Source organism: Mastigoproctus giganteus, chromosome 9 (genome assembly GCF_048544385.1).
Source record: "Mastigoproctus giganteus isolate SK-2022 chromosome 9, ASM4854438v1, whole genome shotgun sequence".
Classification (NCBI taxonomy): Eukaryota; Metazoa; Arthropoda; class Arachnida; order Uropygi; family Thelyphonidae; genus Mastigoproctus; species Mastigoproctus giganteus.
This window is the reverse complement of record NC_143583.1, coordinates 35,391,662-35,415,921: the sequence shown is the minus strand read 5'-3', so window position 1 is coordinate 35,415,921 and position 24,260 is coordinate 35,391,662. Positions and strand designations below refer to the sequence as shown.

The 24,260-nt window shown below is 37.7% G+C and overlaps 1 pseudogene across 1 annotated transcript in view; it reads right to left on the bottom strand.

Annotated features, from left to right (window-relative positions):
• Positions 1-24,260, bottom strand: part of LOC150080143 (sex peptide receptor pseudogene) — a 275,783-nt pseudogene that overhangs the window by 219,015 nt on the left and 32,508 nt on the right. Inside the window, exon 2 of the transcript XR_016547436.1 lies at positions 13,164-13,235. The product of XR_016547436.1 is annotated as a sex peptide receptor pseudogene, transcript variant X1 (transcript). The remainder of the gene's footprint in view (positions 1-13,163; positions 13,236-24,260) is intronic.

Genomic DNA, 24,260 nt, shown 5'->3' with positions numbered 1-24,260 from the left:
AAAATCGTAATTTCATTTTTCTTCTTTTTATTGGTGAAGGTCATTTGGGCAGTTTTATTTTCATTAACTTTCAGGCCAATGTAGTGCAGATATTCTTCTAGTTTCCTGATTGCCTTGTTTGCTTCCTCTGATAGATGGGGTGCAGTTTCTTGTTCTTTGGAGATTACAAAAAATTTCAAATCGTCAGCATATGTAATAAATTGCTCACAGTTTTGAGCTAAAAATGGGGCTAGTGCTATTGCGAAGAAGGTGGCAGACAATACACCCCCTTGCGGTACTCCCCTAGAGATACAGTAAGTTGCTGTTTGTTTCCCATTTATTGCGATAATTTGTCTTTCTTGAAGGGTGTTAGTGAGAATGCTTAAAGTGCTTCCTGAAATGAGGAAATACTCCTTGAGGATTACTGTTATAGCTGGGATTGAGACGTTGTCGAAGGCTGCTGCTACATCCAGGAAAACGATGTCCAACTGTTCTTTATTATTTAATGCTAGCTGTATTCGGAGTAGAGTCTCCATTAAATTTGTAATAGTCGACCTTCGAGGAAGCACAGAATGTAAGTATTCTGGCCTGTCCTCAAAGCAGTGCTGATTGACAGTGTTGAGGATTGCTTTCTCAAAACTTTTTTGCAGAGAGCATCCGATTGCGATGGGCCCGAAATCTTTACTGGTTTTAGGATTGTTTGTTTTTGGAACTGGTTTTACGTAATATCTCTTCCATGTTTTCGGGATAATCCCCTCACTTAGTATTCTTTGGAAGAGGTGGTGGAGCGGGTCAATTATGTAAGCACTACATATTTTTATCATGAATAGCGGGAACTGGTCCGGCCCGATCGTTGCTTTACTGGGGAGCGAGTTAATAGCTTCCTTTAAGTTTTCCCTGCTGATATTAATTTCACGTAATATGTTTCTAGCTCTAGTTCGGTTAGTGCCAGTGGGATCCATCAGTTTTTCAATCATTTTCTGCATCTCGCGGATGTTTTCCTCACAATTTTTCTGCTTTTCATTCAAAGGTTTTCCGAATGTGACTTCTGTCCACTCTCTAAACAGCTGGTCCGTCATTTCTTTTTTGTTGTTTTTCTTGCTAACTATTCTCTTTCCTTTTTTTAATTTTTCCTTAATAACCTCAATGTATGCTTGTCTTTTCAGTCGAATGAACTTTGCCCTTTCGCATTTATACGTTGTCCGATCAGTCGGGTGTCCAGTTCTTTTCCACTTTCGGTATAGCTTTTGCTTCTTTTTAAACATAACTTTAACTTCTGGAGTGAACCAAGAGTTCGCTCTGTCTGAGATCTTTAATACTTTCGCTGCTCCTAGACGGGCGATATGCAAGAGTAACCGCGAAATCTCGTCTATGGCTTCTTCAGTGGACATCTTATGTAGACTTTGAAAGTTGTATCGCGCTAAGCATTGCAAGATGACCTCGGATTTAATATATTTTGTGGAAAATATCAACTTCGATTCATTACCCTGATGTGTGCCGCAGTTCTGATGGGCAGTCTGTCTTCGAAGAGCAACCTCCATTGAAAGCGCAGAGTGGTCGGAGGAAAACTGTAAGGAGTTGTCTATTAAGTTAACATCTTGCGCGTTAAAATAAATTAAATCCAGGCGCTGTAATCCTCTTGTCGCAGGTGTTGTTAATTGTTTCATTCCGAGTTCTTCTACTGTGGCGTCTAGCTCTGCTTTTGCATCTTTATTCCTCGGTAACGGCATATTCAGATCTCCTAAAATGATTGTGTCAATATTTACGTCTAAGTTTGATACCAGCCAGGTAAAGAACTCATTTCTGATCTCCCTCGTATGTTCTGGTGGCATGTAGATGAGGCAAAGCTGTACCTCGCTGTTCTCACCAGAGAATGTGGCGATAACAGCTTCAAAGTTATCAGAATTAGAGCTGTGTTCTTTCACAATCTGGAAGTCGGTTTTATATATCATCATTGCTCCTCCGCCCCTTTTGATCTCTCTCCCTCTACCAATGCACTTGTGCATGTGCCTATCATCCAGGCAGGTGGCTGTAGTTGATTGACATGGGACATGTTTTGCTGGCAAGAACTAAGGTCCATAGTGCGTATGGACCAACATTTCACTTGTAGGGTCTTTTTTTTAATGGCAACTCGTTGCATTTGTCCCGAACAGAAACGGTACCTTCCAAGACTGCACACGATTGGTTTTATTTATTTATTTTAACATATAATATACACAATAGGCATACGCCCAAACACATTTTGTACAATGAAAGTTTATTCAAACGGGAAAAGTCCAATTCTAGGAAATAAAAAAAAGATATTCATGACATCAAGTCCAGCGTCATGAAAGAATCGCGGAGAGCAGGAGACATCACACACACACACACACACACACACACACACACACACACACACACACACACACACACACACACGAATTAATGAGAGATCTTTAACCCTGACTCATCCTTCAGCCAGCCTATCTACTCCAAAAAGTTCAGTGAAACTCTTTCCTGTCCACAGCCATATCCAGATCAAACTAGTTCATGAGTGTCAATATTCTTATAAATAATTAGTTTCCGGATGTCTATAATCTAGAGTTACTGATGTGGAATGTACTCTTCTGTCTAGTAGCCACCGCTGGAACGTGAGGATCAATATACCATAGAAGATCCGGCAGGTAGGTGGAACCGGTGAAGATATGGTACAACCGTTTTAGACCAAGAACAGTTCGCCGAGTTTCCAAAGATTGGAGCTTGAAGTAACAACAGAGATTTGGGTAGGAAATTCGATGGTAACACATGGGATCACGTCTCGAACAATAGTGGATGGATGAATTTCATTTGCAGCGATTCTATTTGCTATATCAAATATGCATAGTGTGTGTTCCATATAAAAAAAAAAAAGTTAACGTAACGTAAGCAGCAGCCATTATCAATCCACTGCAGGATGGAAGCCTCCTCAACAATCCATATTGAGGAAAAATGGACCGTAATCTGCCACGCTGGTCTAGTGTGGGTTGACAGATCGACCGTCTCATCGGGTTCCATATAGACGAAGCGAACTCCAGTATAGGGAGTACGGTTGCTTGCTTTGAATAGGAGCACAGAGAAGTGAGGATCTTGAAACCTGTACGTCTGCCGTTTAACGAAGCCAATTTGTTAATTCGCTTGGTTTAATTTATTCCTAACATGTTTATCAAACCCACATGCAGCGGTAAAAGTAACTCCCAGATCTTTAACTTCGGCAACCCTGGAAATCACAATCTCCTTGATGTAACATTGGTTAACTAAAATCTTAATTTTCCTCGAAACTGCAAAGTAAATGGAGCTGCATTTCCTAGGATCAACCTCCAAACCATTCAAAGCAATCCGATTCGAAGAATACAGTGAAGATACCTTGATCGACTTCCAAATTCGCCTGATTTCAATCCATTTGAACATCTGTAGAATTTTTTGGCACGTGAAGTGAGACGTATAGACACGGAGTCGTCTTTTATTCAGACACTGTGGAAAGCCTTGCAAGCAGCATCACTGAAGATCTATACGGACGTCTTTAGACATCTAATGGAGTCAATGCCTAGATGAACAGCAGCTATTATCCGTGCGAACGGTGGCTCAACACGGTATTAGGTAGGTGGTCATAATTCAGTGATCACTCAGTGTAGTTATAGCGAAAAGCAAAAATCTCCGCTAGTATACGCTGCCCTACCAATAATATCTGTACACCTGCCTTTAGACAAAAAAAGAGAGCTTTTATTGTGTCATTTAATATTTTGTGCTGAAACCATTTGTTTTTATGACGACCTTCAATCTTCGCGGAATACTTTCAACCAGTTTTTTATAAATGTCAGGTAATATGTTCCCCCACTCGGCCTTTCACGAAGCCATCAGTTTGGCATTGTTCTTTGGGCGATCTCGACGTGCACGTAACCCAACGATTGAATATATCCCAAAGATGCTCGATAGGGTTCAGATCATAGTCTGGGCTGGCCAATCCAATTTTCCACGCCCATGTCCTAAAACAACTCTGTTACGACCCGAGCAGTATGCCATGGCGCGTTGTCTTGCTGATACAGATATGGGCCTTCCCTGAAGTATTGCCATAATGTTGAACGTGCATAATTGTCCAGGCTGTCCTGGTATTGCACAGCATTAATGCTTTTGTCGATAACGACTAATGGGCCCAAGTCAAACCATGAAAGGAAACCCCATACCATGACAGTACCTCCACCAAACTTCATTGTCGGGAGGATACAATCAGAAAGGAACTGTTCCCATGGCATTTGCCACCCCCAAGAACGGCCTTCAGACTGGTAGAGTGCGAACTTCGACTCGTTTGTCCATAGGGACTGTTTTCCACTTCTCTACAGTCTAGGATTCGCAATCCTTACACCATGTTAATCGGCGTCTAGCATTTGTTGAGGTGATCAATTCTGTTGAACTGTTGAGGTAATTCTGTTGAACGTGTCATCTTGTATGCCCACTTTTGCAGTTGTCTGTTCGAAGCCCAGTGTGCACACTTATAGCAGGTTCTGTGACCTGTTGCATGCCTAGGACCTGTTTCTCCATCCATGGAGGGGTGTCCGGATATTAATGTTAAGGCAATGTATAAGCATTAAAAACGAACACCAAAAACATTTTTCAAAGGAAATTTTTTCCAGCTGAGTTTGAGCAATTTTAATTGATTCAGTCTACTTCCTTGACAGGTTAAGAAGAATTTTGGAGTTATAAGAAAAAAAAAGTAACGTCATTCAACTGTATAAAAAACTGAAAAAAATAGAATAAAGAAGTTTTCCTTCCAATTCACTGACGGAATTAGAAAATCTGGAAGAGTGATTCACTACGAAACTCATTCATTTCACTCACAACGTTAGCTGTAAGTGTCATTTATATTAAACAGGTTTCATCTTTGAAAACCCATCATCCATTGACAACTTCGCTTTCTGAAAGAAACTATTCATCATAAAGAGGCTTTTTCCTTATCTGCTTTGGTGCAGAACCAAATCTCATATGGAGGTTTGATCATCAATATATCAGCCAGCAGGGGTGTCCAAGTGTCACAGTTGGATTATCTACTTCCTTCGCACATCCGGTTCACCCAGATAGAAGGAGATTTAGGCCTAAGACAAGCGCGACAAATCGGGGCGCATGTAGCGGCGTTATTTCTTTACTTTATTCTTTGGAACGCTATTGATCGAACCAAAGGGTCATCTGTACTCCCTTGCGATGACAGCTGAAGGATAACATCAGGTTGTCCTGAAAAAAGATGTCCCCTTTTTCGCCATGATGAACAGATCCGGCTACCACATGCAGTGTATAAAGAACCAAGTTTACTAAATGAAAAACAACATCCATTAGTAAACATCTAAAAACAGGATTTAAAAATTAGAGTGGTCACTACGATATAATTATTATTCTAATAAATTTTTAACATATTATTTAATCCCCAATAACATTATTTTACATTTAACAGGTTCCCATATTACATTTGTAGCCTTTTCTGGTTTATTTGTGATTTATTTTAGCGTTTTAAAACAAATTTTAATCTGGAAAGTAGAAAACTCTGCTGATTGGACGAAAGAAAAGTGAAACAAGTTAATTAATGTACAACTAAAGCGCATTTTAGGCATGTTAGCAAATAATAATAATTAACTTATAAGGTAAAGAAATCTTTCTAAAAGGCTCAACTATAAAATTTCATGAAAATCTACGCACTGAGAGGCGAGTTATTACATGTGGACGGTCGGACGGATGGAAGAATAAAGACACGACATTCGTCGAATTTCTGTTAGTTCTGATTTTGTTAAAATTTGGTGCATGGCTCTACAGATCTATCTACTAGGCACAAATATAAAATTTTATTAGAATCATCTACTAGGAGTACAGTTATTAGATAAGGAGGACTAAAATTGCCAGATTTTTATTTATCTGATATTATAATGAATTAGGAAAGGCTTGACAAATTTTTCTGAAAGGTCCAAATATAAAATTTCATAAAAATCCGTACAATGAAGGTCGAGTTGTTACATGCCGACGGACGGACGGACATGCTGAAGAGAATAAGAATGTTATGAATTATGGTAACGCCTAGATAAACGCAAAAATCAAAAACGGTTAAAAATCATGAATCAGATTGTTGTCTAATATTATTTTTTTATTTCAATTAATTTTTAAAAAAAAATCGAATACGTCATATTATTAAAAACGGTGAAACTTTGTATTTAATACGATTCTATATTACGTTGCTGTCTTTTTTGCTTTGAGGTTCGCAATTTAATTTTTAACACGCAGTCTCACAAGTAGAAGGAGTCGCAGAACTGAAGAAAAGAAAAATTGTGTTTGCAATTTACTTCGGTTCACCTGAAGACAGGTTAATCATAAACTCATTTTTTTAAGACACTCATTAATTGCTGGAAGCTAATGATCAACACAAATGCACACTTGGTTTTTCCTCAACTATTAATTATGGCGCATACGGGGACATTAATGAAACTACACCACTCTTTCGTGCTATCACAAACGCCAAACAAAAAAAAAAAAAAAAGCATAAAATCGTTAATGAAGACGGGATTTGGAAGATAAAATTCTAATATTTTTGGATTTTTCTAAAGTGTTTTGTTGGAAAAAAATCTTTATCGTGTTCCTCTCTTAAAGAAAGTATTTGCTAATTCCTTTCTGGTGTGATGTTGCTGAAATAATTAGTGCGGAACTCATTTTTTTCTGATAAAATTACGAATACTTGAATTTTAAATAATGTATTCGTAATTTTTGATGACATTGGTTATAAAATCTGGTTATTTAATAGGCAATACATAATTTCGTTAGCACATTTTATTATTCATATCTAAGCAGCACGTTGGAAATGTAAAAATGAATGAATTGTTATAACTATTATTTTTAAAATTGGAATTTATAAGGCATATTGCTGAAATAGGGTTTTAGGACATCAGCGACTAAGGCCATACAGCACTGTATATATTGAGTGTAAATTGCGTGTGTTCTGCAATCGATTTTCTGTTTAGCTGGATGAAAAACCCGAGTTTCGGGGAGAAAATGCCATGCTGTCCTCGCCTGAGACTGAATAACTCAGCCACGTTGTGAAAAAGGCCCATAAAAATTCTTCCCATCATCGACAGGACTCGAACTCAGGTATTTTCCAGTGTTCTACCGACGAGGTCTATAAGGCATATATCATGTGGCTTATGGTACTGGATCAGAACTAATGCAGATACGCGATCAGTACAATTTTTTAAAATTTTGCAATTACAATTTCTCATACACAATCGGTCTACAATTATCTTTCTTTAAATTCACTCATGAAAGAGAAGATGTACCATCATCAAGTTTGTTCAACCTTTTGTGCCCATAAAAACCTTGATCAGAGCCACACGCATTGGAGATTATCTTTGCAACTTACAAAACTGGAGTGTCACACAAGAATATCTCTTTGGATTCCCAACTACTCTTTTTTGCCATCTTTTTCGATTTCTCTTCTGAGATGAAGTTTTCGGACCTGAATTCATTATTGAAGACATGGTCTGACCACTGATTTGTACAATGGAATGTTTATTTGTATTTCTCGTTGAAAAATCTGTGTGCATTGTACATCAGATACGGTATGACTGTATTGGTACATGTTAAATTCTATTCCTCGCTCTAAATCCAAAGTGATGCTGAGTGATGTGGACATCCGACAACCTTCCACCAACCCAGGTAAACGTATTTATCCCAGGAATATTATACAACTTCAAATTCAATATTATATCAATAATTCGGAAATTAAACTTAAAGTCTTAACAACCAAGCATTTCAGTGTACCTTCAGAGACAAACATAGCTTCAAAGATTCCACGAAGTATCAAAGTGTAGTCACAACTAAAGAGAACAAATAAATTTTAAAAATATCATTTTAAATTTAATAAAGCGAAAATCCGCTTACATTCAATAATTATTAAAACCAATTTACGTATTAAATGTATTTATTAATTGAATATAATTCTTAATAATTAATATTTAATTAATTATTTAAATAAAATATTACTAGTTATAATTTAATAATTACAATTATTTTAAATCGAAAACGTGTTTAAAATATTAATACTTAAAATTATTTAAATCTAATTAAAATTTATTATTAATAATTTATTTGTAATCTTTCCTTTTACCTACAAATTAAACTTTTTGTTATTTTTGTTTTTAAGTAGTATTAATTTAATAATTTTTCAAACAGCGTGATTTTTAATCCACATTACGTTTTATATAAGTTAAGTAGACTGGCAGCATCACTTTTTGCTTTTCTCTTCTTTACTGTTTTCAAGTTCTGACGTATCTTGTTCAGAAACGTAAGACTGAGAAGTCATTTAGTATTTATATATTTTTTGTGCATCTCTTTGCTTCTTTTAACTGATCATTTTATGCAGGAAACATTTGTCTAACGTTTTCCATCGCCTGCAGGAAGATAAAGATTGCTGTTAAGATGTTTTCCGGAAAATGTAATTCAATAATGTTGCTTCTAGTCCCTTTCTCCCCTTTGATGGCATTTTATCAAGAAACTACGTATTGGTAAATGTACGGATTATACAGATCATAATGGTGAGTGCAGGCAAGAAGAAAATCTAAAGAATGTTTCTTGTCATGACTTTTCCAATTGTATTTATTCTTTCTTGTAGATTAAAAAACATCTATTTCTTCCATGAAACGTCAGACTGCCATGTTTCTGTCACTTAGTTGAAGAAGCATAAACCTATTTGTGCCAAATGGGTTTTACGGCTTTTAATCATTCGCCAGTAAGGCTTTATGATTGTATTTTAGCGCCCTCTGTGGGTCTATGAGCCATTTAAACTTGGGCTTTTGTCCTGCAATTGAAAGGGTCATTTATACGCGAGTGTGTGAATAAATTTAAATACATTAAAATAAATAAATTACATTAAACAAATAATACAAAGATTGTATTAAATAAAATGATTAATACATATTATTCAATTTTAGTTTGATAATGTTTAATTTAAATATTTGATGGTCATTGATTAATAATTATATAAAAAAAACGTATACCGATTTTTCGTATTTAAAATTAAACTACAGGTTTTTTGGAAGACTAGTACCTAGGCGAGGCAGGACATGTGGTTGTGTAATCGATTGTTATGTAAATTCTGATTCATTGTGGTCACTATGGACTTATCTGGCTATCAGTTACAGCTGATAGCCAGATAGAGGAATTTGGGTTCAAATTCTGTCGATGACTGGAGGGATTTCTAAAGGTCTCTTCAATCGGGTGCAATTAGCAGATCTCAAGAGGAGGGTGTAGGGTTTTTTTTTATCCGCAAAGCATGCAAATCTGCCTGTGAACACACATTTCTACAGATATAACATCATGCAGCAATACTGTTTAGTCGAAGTGGCTCTTATTCGCCAGCAATAACAAAACTATTTATTGCCATCTTATTGTACAGGTAGGGAACATACTCATTTTTGGCATTACAAACTACTAGTGGCACTTCATTACAAGTTGTCTCGTGAAGTGAAAAATATGTTGGTTAAAGTGTATACCACTACTCATATCGCACTAATGGCATACACTTTAAATAAATCGGTGGCTTAAAGTAAATAAAGCTGGAGCAGTGGCATATATTTCTTTCGATTATTTATGCTTTTTTATTTAGAGTAATGCAATATCGAGACAACTCGTGGTGAAGTTCATTTATAATACGAGTTCAATAGATTAAGTAGTAAAGCTAGTTTCTCACTGCTACAAACAAAATGATGCTATAAACTTAGCATCTGATCTGAGTGACAGGAGTGTTCAGCCACCATAGCATCCACCACACAGAAGGTTGTGAACATCCACGAGAAATTAGTAACTTTTATTTTTAAAATTAGCGCATTTTCACACGTGAAATACATGTTTAAACACGTATATACATGTTTCACGGTTAAATAAATGCATGGAATGAAATTACACGTTTCCAACTTCATATCTTTGCAAATTAATAAACTAAATAAACGATAGATATAAATGAACCAATTTAATAATAAATCTGTTCATTCATTAGTGACATGAAACTGTTTGTTTACCTATATATGAGAGCCATTCAAAAAACTAGTTGAGTTGACAAGGGTTTCCACGTAAAAGCAATTGCTGCCATTCCATTATTAATCAATTTTCTCTCTACTCGAATCAAATTTCTATGCGTGCCCTGACACACCAAAAAAATTGAAGAGCACCTGTTGCACGCAAGCCTTATAAAACAGCTCTGTAGGATTTCATTTACTGTTCGTAGTCTTCCCAAGAGTTGCTCATCCTTTGACGAATTCTTTGATGAGAGCAACACGAAGAAAAGTGATATATTTTCAGCGGCTACCTCATAAGCACGAGTACGTGAACTACTGTGAATAAATACCTTTCTACAGTACGCTTTTCTAAAACTTACTTTTAAAAAAGAACTTTGTATATATAAATAAGAGAGTTCGCAGAATAAATATCTTTCTATGAATAAAACATGCACCTTACGCATTTTTAAGCAAGTTGGACGCAAAACTTCTGAATTTTCAAAATCTGTGTTCATGAAATGCTCATGCACTCGTTTTAAAAATGATACTAATAAACTCTCGGTACATGTCATCCGAGGAAATACCTTCAAGAGAAAGTGGTCACGCATGGAAATTGATTACCACATTTATTCAAACTGGAACAATACAGGAAGGAGCCACAAATGTCTGAAGTCCAGAGAGAGAGAGAGAGAGAGAGATGCCTTGTTTTGTTTAGGATTAAAGTTTTGTCTATTTATCTTGCTAATGGTACACGATATGCACCTGGGTTAATGCATTCCAAATAAATTTATTTAAAGTGGAAACCCGCTCACCGGTTCCTTAATTATGATCTCCCCCTTCATCTCCCTCTCTTTCTCTTTGCTTTAAATCTCTTCTAACTATATTAACAGACGAATTACAAAGCCTTCTATTTAATTTAATTAAAAAAACAAGCAAAGATTCAAATGAACTTCGGTAGCATCTGAAGAAATATTCCCGGGTGCGATCCTCAATCTTCTTTAAAGGTTAAGAGGAATGTGGAGTTCCCTAAATTCAAATTGAATCAAGGTTTGTAATTAGAAAACTTTTACTTGTTCATTAAGGAAATTCGAAAGAAAATTGAGTGTCGTTTTTGTTACGATGTTACTCTGGTGATTTTTCACTAAAACATTTCCAAGTGTTCATTTTGTTCCATTTGTCTAAACTCCACATCGTATTTTTAGGAGTGCATTATAAATAATTGCGAAGGTAAAAATGCCGAATTGCTTTAAAAAAGATATTATTTTATATTTTCTGATCCTATTTTGCACTATTTAAAATATTAGAAACCTTTGCCTTAGGAACAAATGAGAACTGTAATACTTTAAAAATTTAGTAATTACTAATTATTATTTGAGATTTGAACATTTCTTAGATTCAAAGTTCGTGTCTAATGGAATAACCTTTACAATTTATCTTTCTCACAGACTCGATGGGATTAAGATCCGAGGAATTCGGTTGTCCAGTAGAAATGCTTGATGTTTTTTCTCATGTTCTTCAAACTATCTTTCATATACACTGAAAGGACAGAATTCGAGTTTACCTGGTTCCTGGGCGACGTGACGCTGTTCCCCCTCTCGCTAATGGACGAACTCACCGCTTGGCAAGTATATAGGTACACTGCATTCACGTAGACGCTAATTCGATGTCAGTATGAATAAACATCGTGAGTTAACCGACTTTGAAAGAGGGATGATAGTGGGTGCCCGACGCATGCATCACTCTTTCGCGGAGGTAGTACAGAAATCGCAGTATCTCCGTTCGGGAATATGCAATTTCCACAATGTCTCATCGTGGACAGAGCTGTGGGTGGATAAACGTGATCTGTCTCACATTGTTTCAGTCAACCGGAAAGCGACAGTGACACAAATCACTGCCGACTTCAACGAGGGAGGTCCCAGAAACGTCTCCACCAAGACCATCAGGCGATCATTAGGAGAAATAGATTATGGGAACGGCTGACACACTAGAGTCCCGTTGCTAACACTACGACATAGGACTCTACGCCACAACTGGTCTAAAGGAAATCGGTACTGGACCTTAGATGATTGGAGAGGGTCTCCTGGTTCGATGAGTCCCGTTTCCAGTAATTTGGAGCGGACGGGAGGGTGCATATCTTGCGGAAACCGCACGAAGCTGTGCGCGCTTCATGTCAACAAGGAACTGTTCCGGCAGGTGGACGGTCGGTAACGGTCTGGGGGAAAGTGTTCACCTGGCACACGTTGAGACGTCTGGTACGTCTAGACGCATCTCTGAACGGTCCACGTTACATGTCCATCCTTGCAGACCATCTGCATCCCTTTATGGTCATCGTGCACCCACAGGGCAATGCACTCTTCCAGCAAGACAATCCCTAGAGATCAGTGGTGACTAGAACATGGTTTGAAGAACATTCCGCAGATTTCACCACCATGGAATGGTTTCCCGTTCACCGGACATGAACTCTGTGGAGCATCTTTGGGATGCTGTGGAAAGGTCCGTTCGAGCTTTGGATCCTCCACCCAGGAATGTGACGGAATTATGGACAGCGGTGCAGCAAGCATAGATGGAAATACCTGTGGAACGCTTTCGTGAGCTAGTGGATTCAATGCCTTGTGACTGCCCTTATCTGGGCGAAAGTTGGGTCTACCCCTTACTAGGTAGATATCCCACGATTTCTGTCCACTTAGTGTACTTAGCGCAGTGGATGGATCATTATTATCTTGAAAGTACCCGTCAATAGGGGTAAACATGCATACCAAGTAACCTCTTCAAGTTACATATTTTTGCATAGATAGTTGCATATAGCCAAACGTCCATGATGGTAAAAAAGGAGTTAAGCAGTATAGATTACTGATGCTGAGCATCGTTGTAAAATGTACATGGATTTATCTTCTTCCTTATACAGTGTTAATGTTCCACATCAATACTTCTAAATCTTCAAAGAAAAGTCACAGATAAGAAAAAATGCTCCGACATTATTAACTTACTAAGATGAAAATTCTTTAATATATTTACAGAGGGGCTAACTATAAAAATGTAGATAAATTAATTATAATAATATTGTGTTAATATTAAATATTAAACTTAGAATAAAAATTCTTAAAAATATATTTCGCAGTTTTCAAAATGAAGTAAAGTTATTGTACTTACTGGATTTTTTTTCTGTTTTTTGATAGTGAGAGTACCATTGATTGTTTGTAAAAGATTCTCTCCAGTAATTGCCTGAAAATGCGAAGAAAAAGTCGTTTAAGAACCACAAAAACTACCATGAATAGTTATCTCTACTGTCACAATTAAAATGAACATTAATAATAATGAAATAAGTTTACATGTTTGGTAAAAAAAAGTTAGCGCAGAAGCATTTTATATGCAGATATTTCTAATAATTGATAACATACCTTTTTGGCGAGAGGTACTGGGACACATGCTCGCAAGAAGTCTTCTAGATTCTCGATCACTGCATAATCTAATGATCCACAATCTGGATCATTGGATTATTGATTGAGTAGTTGAGGCACATGTTCCGACTGGTTTAGAAGAGAATGATGGAATTACAGAATTACAGATGTCAGTTTCGAAGAACGGTGTCCATGGAAATATCTTATAAAAAGGCATGCCACAGAAACTGAAAAACTAAGTGATCGAGAATGAAGAGGATTTGTAAAAGATGGGCAATTCTAATCCTGATGGCTGCCCTTTTTCGGATGAAGTCTAGAAGTTTGGGACAGGTTTTAGGGATATCACTCCAGATGTGGGAATAATATTTCATGGTTGAGCACATTAAAAATTTGTAGTGAGTCAATGGAGAGCGTTTAGAAGAAAACTAACGCTTAGAAAGAAAATAAAGACTTAGTTTTTAGCTGCAGCAAAGCAACGTTTGTGATGTGCTTATCCCAAGAGAGTTAAACGTGAGCGTAATCCCCATAGACATATGTGATCTTGTCTAGAAACCTGAGTGTTATTGAATATGAGAAAAGAAGTAGTAGATTATTTTCTCCAAGAAATCAATCGGAACTGAGTTTCAGAAGGACTAAATTAACTAAGTTAGCATTAGCATTAGCATTAGCATTAGTAAAGGCATATGATGCAAGAAAGCAAGCTTATGCAGCATCAGCCAAAAAAAAAAAAAAAAAAAACGCTCACATTTCACCCCTCCATTCTTTCCAAATACCTGTCCAGCTCAGCCATAAATTTATTTAGGCAATCAACTTCCACAACAAAGGATGGAAGTCTGTTCCACCAACCAACTATCCGCTGGCTAAAGGCAAACTTCCGCACATCAATCCTACATCTGTTTTTCCTCAATCTGAATTTATGCCCTCTCAGGTGATTATTCTGAGCAAGAGGAAGAATCCCATCAGCACTGAGCCTGCTCAAACCATTCAAGACTTTATATACCTCAATCAGATCACCTTGCAGGTGCCTAGTCTCCAGACACTAATTTGCAAAATTTAAGCCTTTCTTCGTAAGGGCACCCCTTTGTTCCATTCACTAATCTTGTTGCCCTTCTCTGTACTCATTACAACAGCTCTACATCCTTCTTAAAATGAGGCCTCTAGACCTGTATACAGTATACATGGTGTGGCCTAACCATTGCCTTATACAAGGGGATAATCACCTCCTTATGCCTACTACAAAAATTTCTGTACATCATTGACAAAACACTATGAGCTACTCTTGCAGACCATCTGCACTGCTCAGAAAACTTCATATCTACCTGCACAATTACCCCCATGTCCTTTTCCTTCTCTACCACTGTCAGTATAGTACCACAGAGTTAATACGTCACTCTGGGGCTACTGCTTGACATATGTAGTAGTTTACATTTGTCAATGTTGAACTTCATTTACCACCTCTCAGCCCAACTGCTCAAATTTTCTAGATGCTGTTGCAGCAGCATACTGTCATTAGTGTCCTTACCAACCCTGCCAACCTTGGTATCATCTGCAAACTTGGACATTAAGCTTGATATACCATCATCAATATCATTTATAAATACAGAAAACAACAATGGACTCCACTAATAACTTTAGTCCAAGATGAGCAGTGTCCATTGATTACCACTCTGTCTTCTGCCACTCAACCATCCCTTTATCCATAGCAGCAATTTGCCTCCAATACCACACTGCTCCAATTTGTTCAGCAGTCTTCCATGTGCAACAGTAACAAGTTAGTTTCCTTCGCGCTCATTGGAGAATTATCTGGTGATCGTCATTTAAGGAATTGATGGTGGATATTCGAGAGGTAGATGCTGTTTGTGAAGAGCAGGGTTTCTTCTTGATTTGCAGAGTAGTTGTCCATCTTCTTACAACAATATTAAATTCTATATGGTACCGCTAATAGCATCGGTGTGTTGTCCAATGGCGGAATTCAGCAATCCTCCATTTGCTTATCCATTTGGCGTTCCTCAATGGACATCTTAAAAATGTGCCAAATACTCCTAAATATAAGTACATTCAACCGAATTATGTCCTCCTCGATAGTCGCTTTCTTCGCATGGTGTAGTGACAATTTAAGCAGCATTTTTAATAATTCAAATATAATTTCTTTGGTCATCATTGAACTTCATTGTTTTAGCAAGACGAATTCTGACTGTAGTCCTTTCCAGCTAAATAATAGCGACCTGTCAAATATGAGTATGAAATAAAATTTATAAAATAACTTTCTTTATCTCATGGCAAAGTTCTGAAGTGGAAATGTTCCTTAAGGTAATATGAGCATAGTGCTTTTTTGTTGTTGTTCTTTTTTTTTTATTTTGGTAAAGAGGTTGTGCAAGTTCCGCGAAAAATTGAATCTTGTTAGTATTCTGCAGGCTTGAAGACAACCCTAAAGTACTTCACACATTGGTTGCCTTGTAGTGTTTCTGCTCACACTTCCTGTTGCTGTTCGTGCCTTGAATGTTTGACACGCGATGTCTGCGTGTTACTAGGCAACGCCTGAACCAACAATTCAGCACCAATTTCGCTTAGAAATAAATATTCCTTACAACTGCCAAGTAATTCTGTGTAATTAATCGCGACAAGGAAACAACCCTTTTGATGTTAGTTAACGTTGTCATTCAAATGTCCTTTTTCTTTCTCTCTTTCTCTCTCACTCTCCCTCCCAAGAAAATGGATTTTGAAATTGGAGGAGATGAATAACGATGTGAATTGAAAAACACTTTTTTGTATAATTTATTATTTTATAAACAATGACAATATTTTGACAATATTTTAACGCAAATATTATCTTAAATGATTGTATTGAATAGACAGAATACCTTAACTCATACAGGATGACCATAATTAAAGTTCCACTATTCTAAAATCTTTGTGGACCTGCGAAAAGGACAGACTGCATTGAGGCCTGGAATACAACGTCTCAAAGGATTTAGAAGATAGTTGCAAAAATCGCCGCTAGAGGAATTTGTTTCATAGAGTAGAATAAAAGATATTTCCATATGATTTTCGAAATGATCGTTTGAATAAACGGAGCGAAAATAAATTATTTCTATAATTAACGCTATTATTTCCTTTAATTAATATTTTATATTAATTTATTTAATTTATACCCGATCTTTGTCACGGGTTGTTTTAAAAAATATACCGTTGAATACGAGGGGTGGTCATTTATTTCGCGGACTGGTACAAGATCTTATCTTAATTGTCATCATCTGAATCTTCTGTGGATTTTTCCTTCTCGAAATACTTTCCCTTGACCTTTACACGCTTTCGTCACTCTCGTACCCACGCATTAAATGCGTCTTGAGTTTCAACAAACGATTTCCATTGAATTAGTCCATAAATGGGTAACATAAGCCAGAATATCACCAGTGGATCGACACTGAAGGAACACATGCTGGCGACCGTTGATCAGACGGAAGGTTTCTAGGCAGTTTAAGAGTTGGCGGTTAATTGATTTCTCCATTACTTTAGAAACAGTAGAAGTAATTGCAATGGAACGATAATTGTATGGGCGGGATCTTTCATCTTTTTAGGAACTGGCTGAATATGAGCAAATTTCCAATCAGTAGGGAAAACACCTTTGGAATAAGAAAGTGAAAAAAGGCCACTCAGAACAGCAATAATCTCAGGCGCAGTTTTGAGAGTAAGTGGAGAAATATCATCAGGATCTGGAGCTTTCTTAGCATCAAGATATTTCACAATCTTTTTGACGAAGGTCCACAGGAAGCATTGAATGGATTTTCCACTGGGAATGGTAGAAAGTGGTTAGAAGAAAAGTTAGGATGCTAGCAGACCAGCTTTATCTTTTGGCCGAAGTGCAGTCGAAGCATCTGCTTTTGACAGAAGAGGGAACACAAATGGGAAAAACTTGCAGCCAAATTCTCTTGCTTTGGCAAGAGACCAGAATGCTCGACTACCATTTGGACAAGAAGTAAGTTTTCTACCCTTAGCCTGTTCGAAATCTTGTTTGCACTGATTAATAACTGCTTTACAATTGTTGCGAATTTGGTGTAAGTAGAAAATTAACTTGGATACAAGTCAATTGCCATATGCAACGTTCTTATCTTGAAGCGCGTTAGCATATTTATTGGAAAACTATGGTTTATATAAAGAATGCGATTTTAAGGTGAGGGGTGTTTTAAAGGATTTCATCCCTACAAGAATAATTTCACTGACAAGATTTGAGTAAACCTTAACATTAGAAGACTTGAAACAGTAATCCGACGAAGGAAAAGAAGAAAAAAATCACGCAGATCATCCCATTTTGCATTCTTGTAATGCCAAACTAATATACTGACTAGTAAGAAAAGAGAAAGGGGCTCTATTGGAGAAGTGACCATCAGGAAGTTGTGATCTGTGGTACCTAGAGGACGGCTCACCTCTGCAGATAGAATTATAGGCAGATAAAAAGATCAAACGTGTTGGCTGCGTGGTTAGACTTGTTTGATATTCTGGTAGGTAAATGAACAATCTATGCGAGGTCATTCGTAATTGCCAAACGTAAGCATCTCGATCAGCTGAGTCTGCATGATAGAAAACGGAAACCAGCTGGAGTTGTGAATATTCAAATCACTAAGGAAAATTACCTCCCCATTGGGTAAGTTGGACTGGAGAAAGTCACGTTTCAAAGAGTTCTAAGTGATTAGTGGATATTGGAGAACGATAGAGGCAGCAGATGGATTTGACAGAATATGGTATAGAGATTTTAAGGCAAGGACGATCGAAAAGAGGAGATTCCAAATTACTAAGTCTCTGACAGGGAATATCAGAGCGAACATATGCATAAATACCACATTTGAAGCGAAAGGAATCGTACAGCGAATAATTTGGACAACTGAGATGGTAAGTGGTTGAATCAACCGATAATTGGGATTCTGTCACAAAGAGTACATGGGATTTGGCAGACTGTAAGTGGAAATTGAAGTAATTGAAATTGAGACCACATACATTTGTGAAATGAACAAGGAAGGGTTTGTGATGTTTAGATATTTTTGCAGATAAATTTGTTCTATTAGGTTGACATTTCATGATGTATTCACTAGTAAGAAAAGTTGGTGGGGCGGACATGCTGTGCGAGTAATGAACTTTTTGGATATGGCGTACACATGGCAAGGATATACTCAGCTCCTCGACATAACGTGGCTTCGACCATTCCCTCGCATACACGCTACTCGGTCTCCCTTCAGTCATCATCTGGCTGGTGGATCTTACAAAGGATCAAATGACACGGAACTATTTAGTCTAGATGAACTTGCACTTGCAATTTCTAAAATCAGTCTGTCAAAATGTCCTGGAATGGACTTAGTTGAAAATATGGCAATCAAATGATTTCACCAACATTTTCCACATATGTTGTTGAATGTATTCAACAAATGTCTATTAGAGGGGACTTTTCCAAATTTTTGGAAGATTGCGTTAGTAAAGATACTCAGAAAGCCTGGAAAATTGGCAACGGATCCCAAGGCATATCGCCCTATATCCCTTCTAGGAAATCTTGGAAAGCTTTATAAGGGATTATTAGTGCCTAGGATGCAGAAGGTTTTGGTTACAAGTAATATGATTTCTAATTCACAATTCGGCTTTAAGAAAGGCTCCTCCATTGAAGATGCCATCAGAAATTTGGTGAATCTGTGTAAAACTACAGACAAGAAATACATGATGGTTGTTTTTATCGAATTTGAGGGCGCTTTCGATACACTATGGTGGGAGAGCGCCCTCAGGTCACTTAGAGAGACAAAATGTGATTTACTATATCAGGTTATTAGATCTTATTTTTCAAATAGGCAAATAAAAGTCATCTCACAACATCTGGTATTTTCAAAATTCATTTCCAGAGGATGCCCACAAGGCTCGGTCCTTGAGCCTCTCCTCTGGTATTCTGTTTTAGACCAATGGTTACTAAAATAAAGTCAAATTTGTAATAAAATAGCATATGACGACGATTTAGTGCTGTGCGTACCAGGCAAGTCAAGACTTTTGCTAGAAACATATGGGAAAGAAATTCTGGATGATTTGCTGGAATGGTCTAGAATAAACAAATTAAAATTTTCTGAGACGAAAACTAAAATGATGACCTTCAACAATAAATTGGATTATAACAGACCTACTAAACTTCATTAGCATTAGCATTAGTAGAGGCATTTGATGCAAGAAAGCAAGCTTATGCAGCATCAGCCAAAAAAAAAAATAAAGTAAAATAAATAAATAAAAAATAACCACTTCCACTTCACCCCTCTGTTCGTTCGAAATACCTGTCCAGCTGAGCCTTAAACTTATTTAGGCTATCAACTTCCAGGACAAGGGATGGAAGTCTGTTCCACCTACCAACCACCCGCTGGCTAAAGGCAAATTTCCGCACGACTATCCTACATCTGTCTTTCCTCAATTACAATTTATGCCCTCTGAGATAATTATTCTGAGCAAGAGGAAGAATCCCATCAGCATTGAGCATGCTCAAACCATTCAAGGCTTTATACACCTCTATCAGATCACCTCGCAGGTGCCTAGTCTCCAGACACTGTAATTTGCAAAACTTAAGCCATTCTTCGTAAGAGCACCCCTTTGTTCCATTCACTAATCTTGTTGCCCTTCTCTGTACTCGTTCCAGCAGCTCTACATCCTTCTTGAAATGAGGCCTCCAGGCCTGTATACAGTACTCTAGGTGTGGCCTGACCATTGCCTTATACAAGGGAATAATCACCTCCTTATCCCTGCTAGAAAAATTCCTATATATCATTGACAATACACCATGAGCTACTCTTGCAGCCCGTCTGCACTGCTCAGAGAACTTCATATCTGCCTGCACAACCACCCCCAGATCCCTTTCATTCTCTACCACTGTCAGTGTAGTACCACAGAGTTGATACGTTGCTCTGGGGTTGCTGTTTCCCATGTGTAGTACTTTACATTTGTCAATGTTAAACTTCATTTGCCACCTCTCAGCCCATCTGCTCAACCTTTCCAGATCCTGTTGCAGCAGCATAGTGTCAGTAGTGTCCTGGACAACCCTGCCAACCTTCGTATCGTCTGCAAACTTGGATATTAAGCTTGATATACCATCATCAATATCATTTATAAATACAGAAAACAATAAAACAGTAAACAATAAACAATAAACCCAATACTGAACCCTGAGGGACTCCACTAATAACATTAGTCCACGATGAGCAGTGCCCATTGATTACCACTCTCTGTCTTCTCCCCCTCAACCACCCCTTTATCCATAGCAGCAATTTGCTTCCAATGCCACACTGCTCCAATTTGTGCAGCAGTCTTCCATGTGCAACAGTATCAAAAGCCTTTCTAAGATCCAAGTATATAATATCAAAGTTATTCCCTGCATCCAGTTCCTTTGTGACTGCATCATAGTATCCAATCAAATTGGTCAGGCAAGACTTCCCCTTAACAAAACCATGCTGTGTCCGAGCTATAACTGAAGTCTTGTCTAGATATCAACAATGTCCAAATTCCTTATGTTTCTCAAAATAAATATCTTGATCTCTTAATTGATGATAAATTTCTTTTATTCCCCACGTAAAGAACATAGCTGAAAAGATTAAGAAGTTTACTGTCAATGTGATTAGGCTCTCAAAAGCTGAATGGGGCATAAAGCACAAAACTTTCCATTATATTATAAGGCTATATTTTTGCCAATTATAGTATATGCGGCTGCCATATGGTTTTATAGGATTACTCACGTCGCAGTGAAGGCCAAACATTTATCATTGCAGAGAAAGATGATATTGGCAACACACACAGATGCTGCAGAACAACATCAACCAATGCATTACAAGTCATCTCAGGTTGTATTCCGATTGACCTTTATGTGGCACACCGAGGCATGATTTCTAACTTAAAGAAAGGTTTGGCAACTCAAATCCTCGACATTGCAAGTAATCTGGCCAAGGACATTCGGCAGGAGAAAATTAATCTTTGGACAAAATTCACAGAGAAGTGGAAATACAGATGGCAATCCAGTGAAACAGGAATCACTACCAGGGAGTTCATTGATGATGCAACATTTTCTGTAAATAAGAAAGTTATGGGATGGTTTTATCCTTCAATGACAACGTCGTATTTAATTACTGGATATGGTTAATCACTGCGGAATAAATTGTATAAATTTGGACTTGAACCTGACCCTTTGTGGCAGTAGAAGTTTGGAAGCATGTTCTGCTTTATTGCCCGGCTTATGACGACTTCAGACAAGAACTATTTAACAGCACTCAACCTATTAGGACTGACAACCTCGATAATTTGATTCAAGATGCCAGGAACTTTGCAGCAGTCCAATCTTTTTCTGACAAGGTGTTTAAAAGAAGACGCACCTTGTTTACTAATTCTAGAAGTGGACAGTAGGCTGATGTATTCACTTATATTTCTACCTTACTAGGTCAAACAGCTGTTAACTTAGAAACTAAATGTTGTGTTCTTTAAAACATAGAATGTACATAATGATAGTAACTATACATAGAATTTTTTTTATTTATTTTTTTTATTATTATTATTTCTTTCCCTCGGGGTGGGCAGCCTGAGAGCTCCTATCCTTTGGTATTGCACTCCTTCCATTGGACGACAAATTGATGCAGCAGCACTAGATAATAGAACCAGGCACAACTACTCATTCTTAGAAATGGGCAGTGATTGTAGTAGTATTAGTAGTGGTGGTATGTGATGCAAGAAAGCATGTGTATGAGCTTATGCAGCATCAGAAAAAAAAAAAATCACACCATTCCCTCCAAATGCCTGTCCAGTTCCTCCTTAAATTTATTCAACCTATCAACTTCCACAACGACAGATGGAAGTTTGTTCCAGCAATTAACCACCCACTGGCTAAAGGCAAATTTCAGCACATCTATTCTACATCTGTCCTTTCTTAATTTGAATTTATGCCCCCTTAGGTTCGTAATCTGAACAAGTGGAAGAATCCCTTCAGAATTCAGCGTGCTCAACCCATACAAGGCCTTATACAACTCAATCAGATCACCGCGCAGGTGCCTAGTCTCCAGCCACTACAATTTGCAGAACTTAAGCCTCTCTTGGTAACAGGATCTCTTCATTCCCCTGACCAACCTTGTTGCCTTTCTCTGTACACGCTCAAGTAAATCTACATCCTTCCTAAAATGAGGCCTCCAGACCTGTACGCAGTACTCAAGGCGTGGCCTGACCATTGCCTTATACAGAGGGATAATCACCTCCTTTTCCCTGCTAGCAAAATTCCTATATATCATTGACAAAACCCCATGACCTGCCCTGGCAGCCTGTCTGCATTGCTCAGAAAACTTCATATCTGCCTGCACAATTACTCCCAGATCTTTTTCATTTTCTACCACCTTAAGTGTAGTATCACACAGTTGGTACGTTTCTCTGGGGTTACTTCTACCCATATGCAGTACTTTACATTTGTCAAGGTTAAACTTCAGTTGCCACTTCTTAGCCCATCTGCCCAAATTATCTAGATCCTGTTGCAGTAGCACACTGCCATTACTGTCGTCATTAACAACCCTGCCAACCTTTGTATCATCTGCAAACTTCGACATTAAGCCTGATATACCTTCATCAATATCATTGATAAATATACAAAACAACAGTGGACCTAACACCGAACCCTGTGGGACTCCACGAATAACATTAGTCCACGAAGAGCAGCACTCATTGATTACCACCCTCTGTCTTCTCCCACTTAACCATCCCTTTATCCATTGTGGCAACTTACCCTTAATACCATTCTGCTCCAATTTGTACAATAGTGTTTCATGCGCAACAGTGTCAAAAGCTTTCCTGAAATCCAAATAGATGATATCAAAATTATTTTTTGCATCCAGTTCCTTTGTAACCACATCATAATATCCTATCAACTTTGTCAGACAAGACTTTCCCTTAACAAACCCATGCTGTGTCTGAATTATTGCTGCAGTCTTGTCTAGATGATCCTACAATGCATCTTTAACCAGTGACTCCATTATTTTACCCGGAACAGAAGTTAAACTAACTGGTCTGTAATTACTCGTGTCACTGTTCAACTCCCCTTTGTGAATTGGGGATACATTTGTACATCTCCAGTCCGTGGGAACCTCCCCTGAGTCCAATGATGCTCTCATAATTATGGCTAAGGGCTTGCTTAGTGCTTTGCCGCCTCCTTTAATATAACTGGATAGATTCCATCCACCCCATGTGCTTTTCGTATGTTTAACTTCAACAATTTCTCCTCCACTTTGCTCTCAGTTATTACAAAATCATTAAGTATCCTGCTACAATTTTTTAACCTTCTGCCATTTCAAACCTTAATAATTCCTCACGTGTGAATGTAGATGCAAAACACTCATTCAGTTTGTTTGCTATCTGAGCAGGATCATCAACAGTCGAACCATCGATGTCAGTTGGACCAATCAGATTCATCCCCTTCCTTTTAGAGTTTATATAAGTTAAGAAATCCTTGCTGTTTTTCTTAGCATCTTTTGCCAAGGATTTCTCGTAATCTGCCTTCGCCTGCCTAACCTCCTTCGTGATTTGATTACAGACTAGCTTATATCTGCCATAGGCTTCTTATTGACAGGGTGTTGATCGCTGTAGAGTGTAGACATCAGAGTTACTTTTTCAACACAGATTTTCCAAGGTGGAGTTCGACTAAACGTCTAGGTGCCACCCAAAACAAGTACATCCGCATACACACATACATAGTATATCTTTTATTGTGTTTTATTGCTTGCAAGTGAAGCTGTATAATTAAAATTGTTTCTTACATAGAATGTGATGATTGTAAATAGGAAGTGTTTGTATATTTGTATATATGTAATAAAAATGT